Below are 11,765 nucleotides of genomic sequence, written 5' to 3' on the forward strand. Positions count from 1 at the left end.
GCATAAGCAGCTGGCAGAGGCAGGGAAAGACCAGCACAAAGGAAAGAGAGAAAGAGACAGAAAGTGAGAGAGAGCGAGAGAAGGAGGAAGTGACAGAGACAAATGAAAGGAGCTGGGCACATTCCTCAGCCCCGGGCTCAAAACTCCCTGAGCCCAGTACAAACACATCCCATCCTCCCATCCCACCACATATCACCATATATCTCTCAAACTCCCTGAGCCCAGTACAAACACATCCCATCCTCCCATCCCACCACATATGGCCATATATCTCTCAAACTCCCTGAGTCCAGTGCAAACACCACCTGGAAAGTCTCCGATAAGGAGACAGTCGTTCAAGGTTTTACTGAAAGCGCGGGAACCAAAAGAATTTCTTTGTTCCCCTGTAACTTTCGGGCTATAAAAAGCAAACACTCGCATTGTTCAGGACCCTCTTGTATGCTGTGGAATGGAGGGACCAGGTTCGAACTTGTAGTAAAGATCCTTGCCGCTTGGCTTTGACACTGGACTCTGGTGGTCTTCTTTGGGGAACAAACGGTCTGGGCATAACACAAACAGGGAGTCAGAAACAAAAGAGAGAGAAGTGAGAGAAAGGGAGTAAGACAGAAAGAGAGACACAGAAGGAGGAAGAGACAGAGAGACAGAAAGTTAAAGAGAGAAGAGGAGACAAACAAGGAGTCAAAGAGAGAGAAAGAGATAGAAGTAGTAAAGAAAAAACAGTGTACCCTATTCCTTTAAAAGCCAGGGTAAATTTACAACCTGTAGTTGATAATTGAAGGTCTTCTCCACAACCCTATACCACTCCAATACCACCTTCTTGTCAGTGTAAACAAGAGCATAGCCTGAAAGCACTGAGGCCACTGACAACCCATAGCCTTCCTGTCAAAAATCCTTAACCTGACTGGGTGCAGTGGCTGATGCCTGTAATCCCGGCACTTTGGGAGGCCAAGGCAGGCAGATCACAAGATCAGGAGATTGAGACCATCCTGGCTAACATGGTGAAACTGCGTCTCTATTAAAAATACAAAACAGCCAGGTGTGGTGATGGGCACCTGTAGTCCCAGCTACTCGGGAGGCTGAGGCAGGAGAATGGTGTGAACCTGGGAGGCAGAGCTTGCAGTGAACCGAGATTGAGGCACTGCACTCCAGCCAGGGTGACAGAGCGAGACTCTGTCTCAAAAAAAAAAAAAAAAAAAAAAAAAAAAAAAAATCCATAACCCAGCAGGTTTCCCAACAGGGGATCTAAATCTTAACTAATTACCATACAAAGTTCCAACCAGATCTAGGAGGAACTCCCCTCAGGACAGGAGGATAGATGGTGCCTCCCAGGCGACTAAGGGAAAAAGACACAATGGTTATTCAGTAAGTGATAAGGGAACTCCTGTAGAACCAGAGTTAGGAAAATTGCTTAATAATTGGTCTGCTCAAACTTGAGATCTATTTGCACTCGCCAAACCTGAAAGTGCTTACAGAATCAGGAAGGGGCCATCTATACCAATTGTAAGTTAATACAGACTGAATGAGGTCTTATTAATAGCAATGAATAACTGAAATCCCAAACTTAAAAGGATTAAAAGGTATTACCTGTTGGCAGAAGTCCAGAGTGTCCTAGGAAAAAGAGGAAAAGATATACACTTAAAAGATATGGAAGCAAATTTGTCCTCCAACACAATGTTCCAGCCCCAGATCTCTCACCTGAGGTTCCTCTATCACCACCACCCACACCAACCACGGCAGAGAGGAGCAGAAACAGACCATGTGACCCATGAAGCGTGAAGTGTCTGTCACAGGATCCAGTGTAATTGCATTAGCCTTAGTGGCTCTTCCTTAATTTGCTCCAGGATCTGGAACCAAAGGATCGCTACTCGTTAACCTTTCTCTCATCTCTACAGGCCACAAGCTATTATGGCTATTATGCTTTGACATAGAAACTATGCGCTGATGATTTCTAGATTATCAGGACATTGGAGGTCATTTGGGGGAAAGAAAGGCTTTATCCAGGGCCACTCATATTCTGAGAACTAACCTCAGCAAAGCCATATTTCCTCCTCCAGAAAAACCTGTGTAGAGACTCAGCTCCCAAAGTCTCCTCACCTTTCTAATTCCTGAAGTAGACGAAGAGCCCGGCCCCAGGGAAGAGCAGGCCCAGCACAAAGCCCCCGACTCCACTCAGCATCTTGCTCTGTGCAGATTCAGACCGTGCTCCTGAGAAAGGAAGCCAGGTTTAGTGATGTTTATTCCAAATTGAACCTCTTTAATTGAGACTCTAAGATTCAGAGCTTTCAAAACGGGTAAGAAGGCTGCCCTGTAAGAACTAAAATAACTAGCCATTTCTGGGGGAATAAACGGTTTTCAAATCACACTGAACAGTTACAAGGTCCAGGCATCAAACTCATTCAAATATCACAGCCTTGATGTAAGGCACAACTTCAACATCTGATCAACAGAAAGCCTGAGACTCAAAGAGGTTAAGTAGTTTGTCTAGAGTGACAGAGCTAATAAAAGGCAGAGCTGAGATTGGACTCCCCTCATGCCAGGAAGGCCCCTACACTTCTCCTCGTCTGAGATCACAACAAACAACTCAGATCAATAGCACCAGAAACTCAGTCTCAGACCCAAGGCAGGTCCTGGAGCCCGGGGAGACTGGGTGACCCTGACCTGTGCCATCATGGGGAGGTTCAAAAGAGGGACAGCCTCTCCTGCCTGGCAGGCACGACTGCTTCTCCAGGAGGTACCAGTGTTTCTAGAAACTATTACAGGGCTATCCCCAGTGAACCATGCTGATGGAGATGAGAACATGGAGCAAATGAAAATAGGATATGGGAGAGGAGAAACCTGATACTCAGGGATTAGCAAAGTCCCCTTCTTGGCGAGAAATTCATGAAGTCAGAAAGCTGCTCACTCCATTGCATTGTGAGAGGGCTCATCACGCTTGGATGCTCCAGTTGGCAGGTTCCACTCTGAGGAACTGTTTCCAGCATCACTAGGGTCTGGAAGTTCCAGTCTCCATTCTGGATCAGGCCTGTGGACACCACCCCAGCCTTCTCTTCCTTGATGTTCCGGAACCACCTGACTTCAATGCTGCCTGGATAGAAACCATTCACAGAGCAGACCAGGAGGTTGTGGTGCTGTAGAGGCTGGGTATTTGCAGGATACACAGTCACCTTAGGTTGGACTAGGAGAAAAAAAGGTAGAGAGAATCAATCAGGAAGTTACAGTCTCCTTGTTTGACTGTTTGTCTGCTTCTCTGTAAACCCAGATTCTGACCTTGACCAGGCCTCCAGTACAGCTGGCCATGAGGCCTTACAGCATCAGCAGTCTGGAATTTAATCTTGATAGTGTGGACCTATTTGATTTGAGAGATGTTATAAAAATTGTATTTGTTTCTTCATAGCTTGAAATTGGCATGCATTGTCAAAGTGTTTACAAATCTTTGAAAGTACAGCGTGTAGTAATTAAAATTGATTTCTGAGCCCAGTTGCCTGGTTCAAATCCGAGGTCTGCCTTTTACTGGTTGATCCTGGAAGAGTTTTTTGATTCTTTTGTGTCTCATCTTTCCCACGTATAATGTAGGTTAATTATACTAATTTACCTCTTGGGGTTATGTGAGGATTAATTTACGTGAAATATATAGAACAATGACTGAAGATAGCCATCAATTTATGAGGTCAGAAGCTTTTCACTCCATTCCACTGTGAGAGGGCTCATCACACTTGGGTGCTCCACTTGGCACCTATTTATCATCCTCTTACACCTTGAGAGAAGAATATGTTTTAAAACAATGTGGATAGATAAAGGGACAGAGTAGGGTACATGAGGAAACTGAGTATGGATTTTTAGGAATACTACCGCCATGCACTCACACCTTAAAACACCACAGAAATGGTTCTGACCCGGGAACGTGGGACAGACAGAAATGATTCTCCAAATCTTTACATTCCCAGAAAATCCTAAGATTTAGGAATTAAGGAACGTCATTTTAGTTTTGAAAGTTCTTATATTTACATTTAGGTGATCAATGCATCTCCTGTGCAAAACAAGCAGAAATGATTCTCCAAATCGTTTTTTTTTTTTTTTTTTTTTTTTTTTTTTGAGATGGAGTCTTGCTCTGTCGCCCAGGCTGGAATGCAGTGGTGCCATCTTGGCTCACTGCAACCTCCGCCTCCCGGATTCAAGTGATTCTCCTGCTGCGGCCTCCGGAGTAGCTGGAACTACAGGGGCATGCCACCACGCCTGGCTAATTTTTTGTATTTTTAGTAGAGATGGGATTTCACCATGTTAGACAGGATAGTCTCCATCTCCTGACCTCGTTGTCCACCCTCCTCGGTCTCCCAAAGTGCTGGGATTACAGGCATGAGCCACCGCGCCCGGCCGATTCTCCAAATCTTTCTCCTAGAAAGGCATGAGAGCTAAAGCAGCGAGAAGGATTAAGGAAAGCCACTTTAATTTTGAAAGTTCTTATATTTACACTTAGCTGATCAATGCATCTCCCGTGCAAAACAAACATAACTATTATCAGACCTATCATTGTAAAATGATTTTTTTCCAGAAGGACTTTTGGATCGAGGCAGGGTCTGGGACTCATTACTTGGGGTGCTTATGCCCAGGAAAATCCCTGACACTAGCAGACTCTCAACAATGCAATTTTCGTGAGCAGGAAGGAGAAACCTGGAGACAACAATACCACAGAATGGTAGATTTAAGATAGATTGCAAATCGTTAATAAAAATTTGCAATATATTTTATTAAATAAAAACATTCAGGCCGGGTGCAGTGGCTCAAGCCTGTAATCCCAACACTTAGGGAGGCCGAGGTCAGGAGTTTGAGAACAGCCTGACTAACATGGTGAAACCCCGTCTCTACTAAAAATAGAAAAATTAGTCGAGTGTGGTGGTGCGTGTCTGTAATCCCAGCTACTCAGGAGGCAGAGGCAGGAGAATCGCTTGAACCTGGGAGGTGGAGGTTGCAGTGAGCCGAGATCGCGCCACTGCACTCCAGCCTGGGCAACAGAGTGAGATTCTGTCTCAAAAAAAGAAAAAACAAAAAACAAAACCCGAAAACAAACAAACAAACAAACGTTCAAATCCTTAACATGGAAAAGAATTTTCAAAATCAACATACAAACCACAAACTGGAGAAAATGCTGAATAAAATATCAAGAAAGTGTTAATAATCTTACAGTACAAAGAATCCACAAAGTCACTGAGAAAAATGCTAAGCCCTAGAGATAATAGCCAATAGATAGTTGTCCATTACCTACCAAATACAATAGGGAATTCTTAGAGCAGTAATTATAACCGGCACACAATTAGGTCAAAATTATTTAAAAGAATTACAAATCCAAAAATATAAATTGCAAATTAACTGGAAACATACATTTTCAGCTTTTGGAGAATGTCATAATAAAGGAGAAACAAAAGAGAAAGTGAGGTAAGTTGTGTCACAACTATTACATATAAAATAATAATACGTAACTACTAGAAAACTTTCAGCATTATAATAAAATAATAACAATGTGTTAAAACTTTAATTCAAGAAGTTAGTTTCACAATCATTTCAGCTATGTAAAAATATACACACTAAGAAAACAAACCAAAAAAAAGAAATTTAGACCTAAAGAAGCTTCAGAATTGCCTCAGAGGTCTCCTCCGTTCCCCTGGAAGTTAACGTAATGCTTTTGCAAACAAACACCATGCACTTTTATTTCAGAGATTACAAGAAGGGTGTGTGCCAGGGACAGTCTGGAACTGGCCCCCTCACGTTATCCCGAACCTTCCATACCCCTCAGCTCTCCTCCCCTAAACCTTCACCCCAACCATATACACCTTACACTTCCCTTCCCTGCATCTCTAAGGATCCAGGACAATCAAGGTCTCCTCTCTCTCCAGCCCCCTGCACCCACCTCCCATGTCACCTCCCCACAGAGGTCTCCAAGGATAAGAAGAAGCCGGCTGCTGCCTCCCCTCCCACAACGGCCACACAGACACAACAAATCCACACTCTACACACACCTGTGCTCTCAGAACTGCTTGCTCGGCATTGAGAGGACTCTAAATGGTCACAGACGGCTCTCTCTCTCTCTCTCTCTCTCTCTCTGTCACATACACACACACACACACACACACACACACATACGCGCGCGCGCGCGCACACACACACTCTCAGATTTCCAGCTCACTGGGACTCAGGCCCCGCCCCCTGCCGCTCTCACCTCATGGCTGCTCTGTGAAGCTCTCAAAAACCCTGTAATTGGATCTGCAGTAGGTGTCCACCTTGTCCCGCTTCTCCTCCAGGATGCCCTTCTGGCTGTTCCAGTTCTCCACGACAGGCCGCCCCAGTTCCGTCACCGCCTGGAACTCCCCCATGTCGCTGGCGAAGCGCAGGTTCTCCTCCCGTTTATGGGTGTTTCTGTTCAGGTACCGCACCCGCTCAGTCCCATTGAAGATACGACACTCACACTTAGCCTGCTCCAAGAAACCTGCTGTGGACACACGAACCATCCAGTCACAGGGATGGCCTCCGAGGAAGACACTGACACCGACGCCCCATCCAGGGCTCCCTGGGTGGGGTGCGGGCGCTGGGAACCTTGATCTGCCCAACCTGCAACCCTGACCACGCACAGCCCAGGGGCTCATCCTCCGTCTTCCTGAGGCGTACAAGGGGTTTGGGGGACCAGGTGGGAAAACTACCACGGATTCCAAGGCTTTGGGGACCCCCTCCCTGCCTCCAGCCTGTTCTGGAGACCTCCAAGCAGGAGCTGGAGGAGGATCTGTCAAGCACCGCAGCCCGCGCAACCTCCTTCTGGGAGCCTGCTCCCCAAAGACACTCTCTACTCCTTCTCTCACCCCACAGGCTTTACCCCTCCTTAAACAGCAGCCACCGCCTTCATCCTGTGAACACTTCCTACGTGATGACCTTGTGCCTGGCCTGCGCTGCCTCTAGGAATCCAAACAAGGGAAAACAGACCTCTCCACTCCACTGGGGGAGCTTAAAGAGCAGTGAAAGTGATGGCCAAAAACCAAACACACAGGAACTTACACAGGAATGAGAAATATCAGAAGTGGGGAGTTCTAGAACAGAGAATAATAGGATGATCTCAATTACATTAGGGTGCCAGAGAAAGACCCTCTGAAGAGTGACAGTTCAGATGGGACTTGACAGGTTAAGCAGGTGTGAGCCAGGGGCAGAGTGGAACCTGTGTCTCTTTGGACAAAATGGGGGAGACACATTTCAGGTTTAGGGAATCCCATAGACAAAAGCTTGAATTGATGAACTTCTTCAAGAAACTAGAACAAAGTTCACTAAAGCAGAGAGGCTGAGGGGAAGGAGGGTGAAAGACTAGCCTGGAGAAATCACAAGAAGCCAGGTATTAAGAGTCTCGTGGATGGCGTTAGGATTTTGGATTTATACTAAAGACAATGGGAAAGTATCGAAGAGTTTTAAGGAGAATAAAACCATGATCCCTGTAAATGTTCACAAACTTTCCTTTGCATTTCTAAATCCACAAAGCTCAGAAATTCAGTTAAAAGAAATTTGTTCCCAAAACTCATTTGTCAAATCTCATCTGATGAGGGTAAGTGGTCAAAGGTGTCTCAGAGCTCTTACTGGTGACATATGCTTCTGTAGTTTCAATACATATAAACATACATACATGTAGGTGTAGAAATATACACATATGAAAAACACTTTGTATATACGCTTGATGTTTTGTCTTTATGTTTTATTGAAGTGTGAAAATGACAAAAATCACTTAAAAATAATCCTGTGGGTAAAAGTGAAATGAATAAATAGAAACATTTTACATTGTGAATAATATCTAAAGTAGAATCACTACAGAAATCTGAGGCATGTTAGTGAAGAATAATTGCAGCAGCATCACTATTTGTGACTTACAAGGGCAAACTGTTGAAAGTTAATAGAGATAGTGATGACCCACAACTCATGAAAATGTTGAAAAATATTGCATAAGGCAAAAAATAAATATGAAGGTATTGATCTTGCATTGAGTAAATTGCCTTGGTCCCTGTTGGACTGAACCAAGGAGGATAAATGGGGGAATAAAGACAAAAGACAGTATTCCATGGATCTTTCTCCTCAACAGCAACTATTTCTTTCAGCACCAAACTCCAACCTCCGTCTTCTCTTCCTGGTAAGACTGCATCTTTCTGCCTGAGCTTTGTTCTACCATCTGCTGCTTTAGACTGAAAAGTACTCTCAGGGGAAACTCACAGCAAATGTTGAACTCACCTAGTTATTTTCCTTTTCTCAATATTTATCTCCTCATGTATTCTGCATGCTTCAAAAGATCTCCTATGATTGCAAATTTTTAAGTCATTTTTATAGATTTCATAATTTTTGTTTCTAGGAAGGCTAGATGTAGATATAAGGTTTTTAATATAAGTAAGTAGCTATAGAAATAAATGTATAGATGTTTACGTGTATGTCCACGAATAGGATCTTAGATTTTTGACCTTCCCATAGCAATGAGCACACCTAACACACAGATCTTGATGTAACTTTTTAACCAGACTCTTCTAAGAGGAACCAGAGCTATGACAGATTCTAGAGCTTGAGAAAAAAAATGAAAGATGATTATAGAAAGTAAGGATATTTTAACAATGGTGAATACATGTCAGGTGTCAGAGATAAAGAATGTGTTCAAGGAAGAATGGTAGATACGTGCTCTTTACACAGATAGGCAGAAAATAACTGGAAGAAAGAATGCATACTGCAAATACCTAAATAATAATAAATTCAGTATGATCATATTAATAACAAACAAAATAATCTTCATTAAAAATATGTTTTCTTCTTTTTTTTTGAGACAGAGTCTTGCTCTGTCACCCACGCTGGAGTGCAGTGGCAAGATCTCAGCTCACTGCAAGCTCCACCTCCCGGGTTCACACCATTCTCCTGCCTCAGGCTCCCCAGTAGCAGGGACTACACGCCTGGCTAATTTTGTGTGTGTGTGTGTGTGTATATATATATATATATATATATATATATATTTTAGTAGAGACGGGGTTTCACCGCGTTGGCCAGCATGATCTCGATCTCCTGACCTTGTGATCCACCCGCCTCGGCCTCCCAAAGTGCTGACATTATAGGCGTGAGCTGCCATGCCTGGCCTAAAAATACATTTTACCAGAAATAAAAATAAAACTTGAGTCATAATGGAAAAACTATAAGAAGAACATAACTTTTCTAAATATGTATACATCTAATAATATGACTTAAAAATAAATGATACGGGCCGGGCGCGGTGGCTCACGCCTGTAATCCCAACACTTTGGGAGGCCGAGACGGGCGGATTACGAGGTCAGGAAATTGAGACTATCCTGACTAACATGGTGAAACCCCATCTCTAATAAAAATACAAAAAAAATGAGCCAGGCGTACTGGCGGGCGCCTGTAGTCCCAGCTACTCCAGAGGCTGAGGCAGGAGAATGGCCTGAATCCGGGGGGTGGAGCTTGCAATGAGCCGAGATCGTGCCACTGCACTCCAGCCTGGGCGACAGAGCGAGACTCCGTCTCAAATAAATAAATAAATTAAATTAAATAAAAAATAAATGATACAAAAATTGACAGAAATGAAAATCTAAATAAATTTGCAATCATAGAGATCTTAAATGCTTCTCTCAATAATTGGTAAAAGAAATAAACAAAAAATCAGGAAAATATATTAAACAATTGAATAGCATTAATAATTAAATCAGCCTAATTGACACTTACAAGACATTAGAATATGCGATGGCAAAATACATATTATTTTTAGGTGTACATGAAATATTCATCAAAATAAACAACATACTGGATATAAATTTAGTCTCAAGAAATTCAACAGTATTAAAATTGGGTAGAGTATGTTCTCTGACAAAAAAAAAACCCTCAACTAAATTAGAAAGCAGTACCAGACTAATAACTAGAAAATCCCCTAAATGTACAGAAATTAATCAACATACTACCAAATAAGCCACAGGTCTCAGAGGAAATTACAAAGGAAATTAGAGAATATTTTAAGTGAATGATCATAAAGTTCATTATATCAAAATGCAGAAGATAAAGCTGAAAGAGTGCTTGAAGAGAAATTAACTTCTTTAAATGTATACATCAGAACTGAAGAGAAGTTTAATATTAATGGTGTGAGCTTCTACCTTAACAAGGTAGAAAAAGGAAAGCAAACTAAACCTAAAGAAGATAGAAGAAGGTAGAAAGAAGGAATTAAAAAGCAAAGACTTGACCCATTGATGATAGATTGGATAAAGAAAATGTGGCACATATACACCATGGAATACTCTCAGCCATAAAAAGAATGAGTTCATGTCCTTTGCAGGGTGACGGATGAAGCTGGAAACGATCATCCTCGGCAAACTAACACAGGAACAGAAAACCAAACACTGCATATTCTCACTCATAAGTGGGAGTTGAACAAGGTGAACACATGGACACAGGGAGGGGAACATCACACACCGGGGCCAGTTGGGGAGTGGAGGGAAAGGGGAGGGAGAGCATTAGGACATATATCTAATGCATGCAGGGCCTAAAACCTAGATGACAGGTTGATAGGTGCAGCAAACCATAGTGGATGTATACCTACGTAACAGACCTGCATGTTCAGCACATGTATCCCAGAACTTAAAGTAAAAATTTTTAAAAAAGAAATGATTAAATATTGCAACAACAACAACAAAAAGAAGGAATTAATGAAAACAAAATCAGACAACAATGAAACAGAAAACCAGCAAACAGAAAAATTAACAAAGCTGGGCTGGGTGTGGTGGCTCACACCTGTAATCCCAGCACTTTGGAAGGATGAAGAGGGAGGATCATTTGAAGTCAAGAGTTGGAGACCAGCCTGGGCAACACAGTGACACCTCCTCTATACAAAAAAATGTAAAAATTACCCAGGCACAGTGAAACACCCCTGTAGTCCCAGCTACTCCAGAGGCTGAAGCGGGAGGATAGCTTGAGCCCAGGAGTCGAGACTGCAGTGAGCTAGGATCACGCCACTGCACTCCCACCTGGGCGACAGAGTGAGACTCTGTCTCTTAAAAACAAAACAAAACAAAAAACCAGAAAGCCAAAGATGGTTCTTTGGAAAGATTAATAAAATTGATAAACTCCTAGGAAAGAAGAGAGAAACAGAAATTACCAGTTAGAAAAGGAAAACAGGACTGTCATTACAGATGCTTGAGGCACTGAAGGGATAGAAAGAGATACTGGGAATAACTATGCAGACTAATTCAACAGCTGCATTTACATATACAATTTAGTTTTAGCATACTAATGGATTATGAAGTAAGACCATTTCCATTTCACAGATAAAATTGCTGGGTAAAAATGACATACATCAATTGTCCAAGGTGGTGCAACTGATTAATGTAAACGAGAACACATATTTAAATTCCAGTTTTTGTTATCATGAAATCGATGCACTTTCTGCAAGTTCCATCCAGTCTCTGTTGTTATGATGGAACTTTGACCACTGTTGGATTTTGAGACCATAAAGAGATCATGGAACTGATAATAAAATGCAAAACCCTTGAACAAACTACAGATTTTTCTGTTGTATATGTTGACTACCACTCATTTGAATGCTTTTCATGGAATGCTTTTCTCAGAAAACCTGCATTCATATAAACAACGATTACTTAGCAGACTAGTCAACTTAATTATAGTTTTTATGTTAAATGGCATTATCAAAATATGTTTCTAAGTATTTTAGAATACTAGCAGATTATTAGGAAATTTACATGATTTAACCT

The 11,765-nt window shown here is 42.4% G+C and overlaps 1 pseudogene; it reads right to left on the reverse strand.

The window, feature by feature from the left end:
- Positions 1-1,228: 1,228 nt before the first annotated feature.
- Positions 1,229-6,634, reverse strand: LOC119622897 (HLA class II histocompatibility antigen, DR beta 3 chain-like; annotated as a pseudogene).
- Between the last annotated feature and the right edge of the window lie 5,131 nt (positions 6,635-11,765).

Source organism: Chlorocebus sabaeus, chromosome 17 (assembly GCF_047675955.1).
Source record: "Chlorocebus sabaeus isolate Y175 chromosome 17, mChlSab1.0.hap1, whole genome shotgun sequence".
In the NCBI taxonomy this organism is placed as follows: domain Eukaryota; kingdom Metazoa; phylum Chordata; class Mammalia; order Primates; family Cercopithecidae; genus Chlorocebus; species Chlorocebus sabaeus.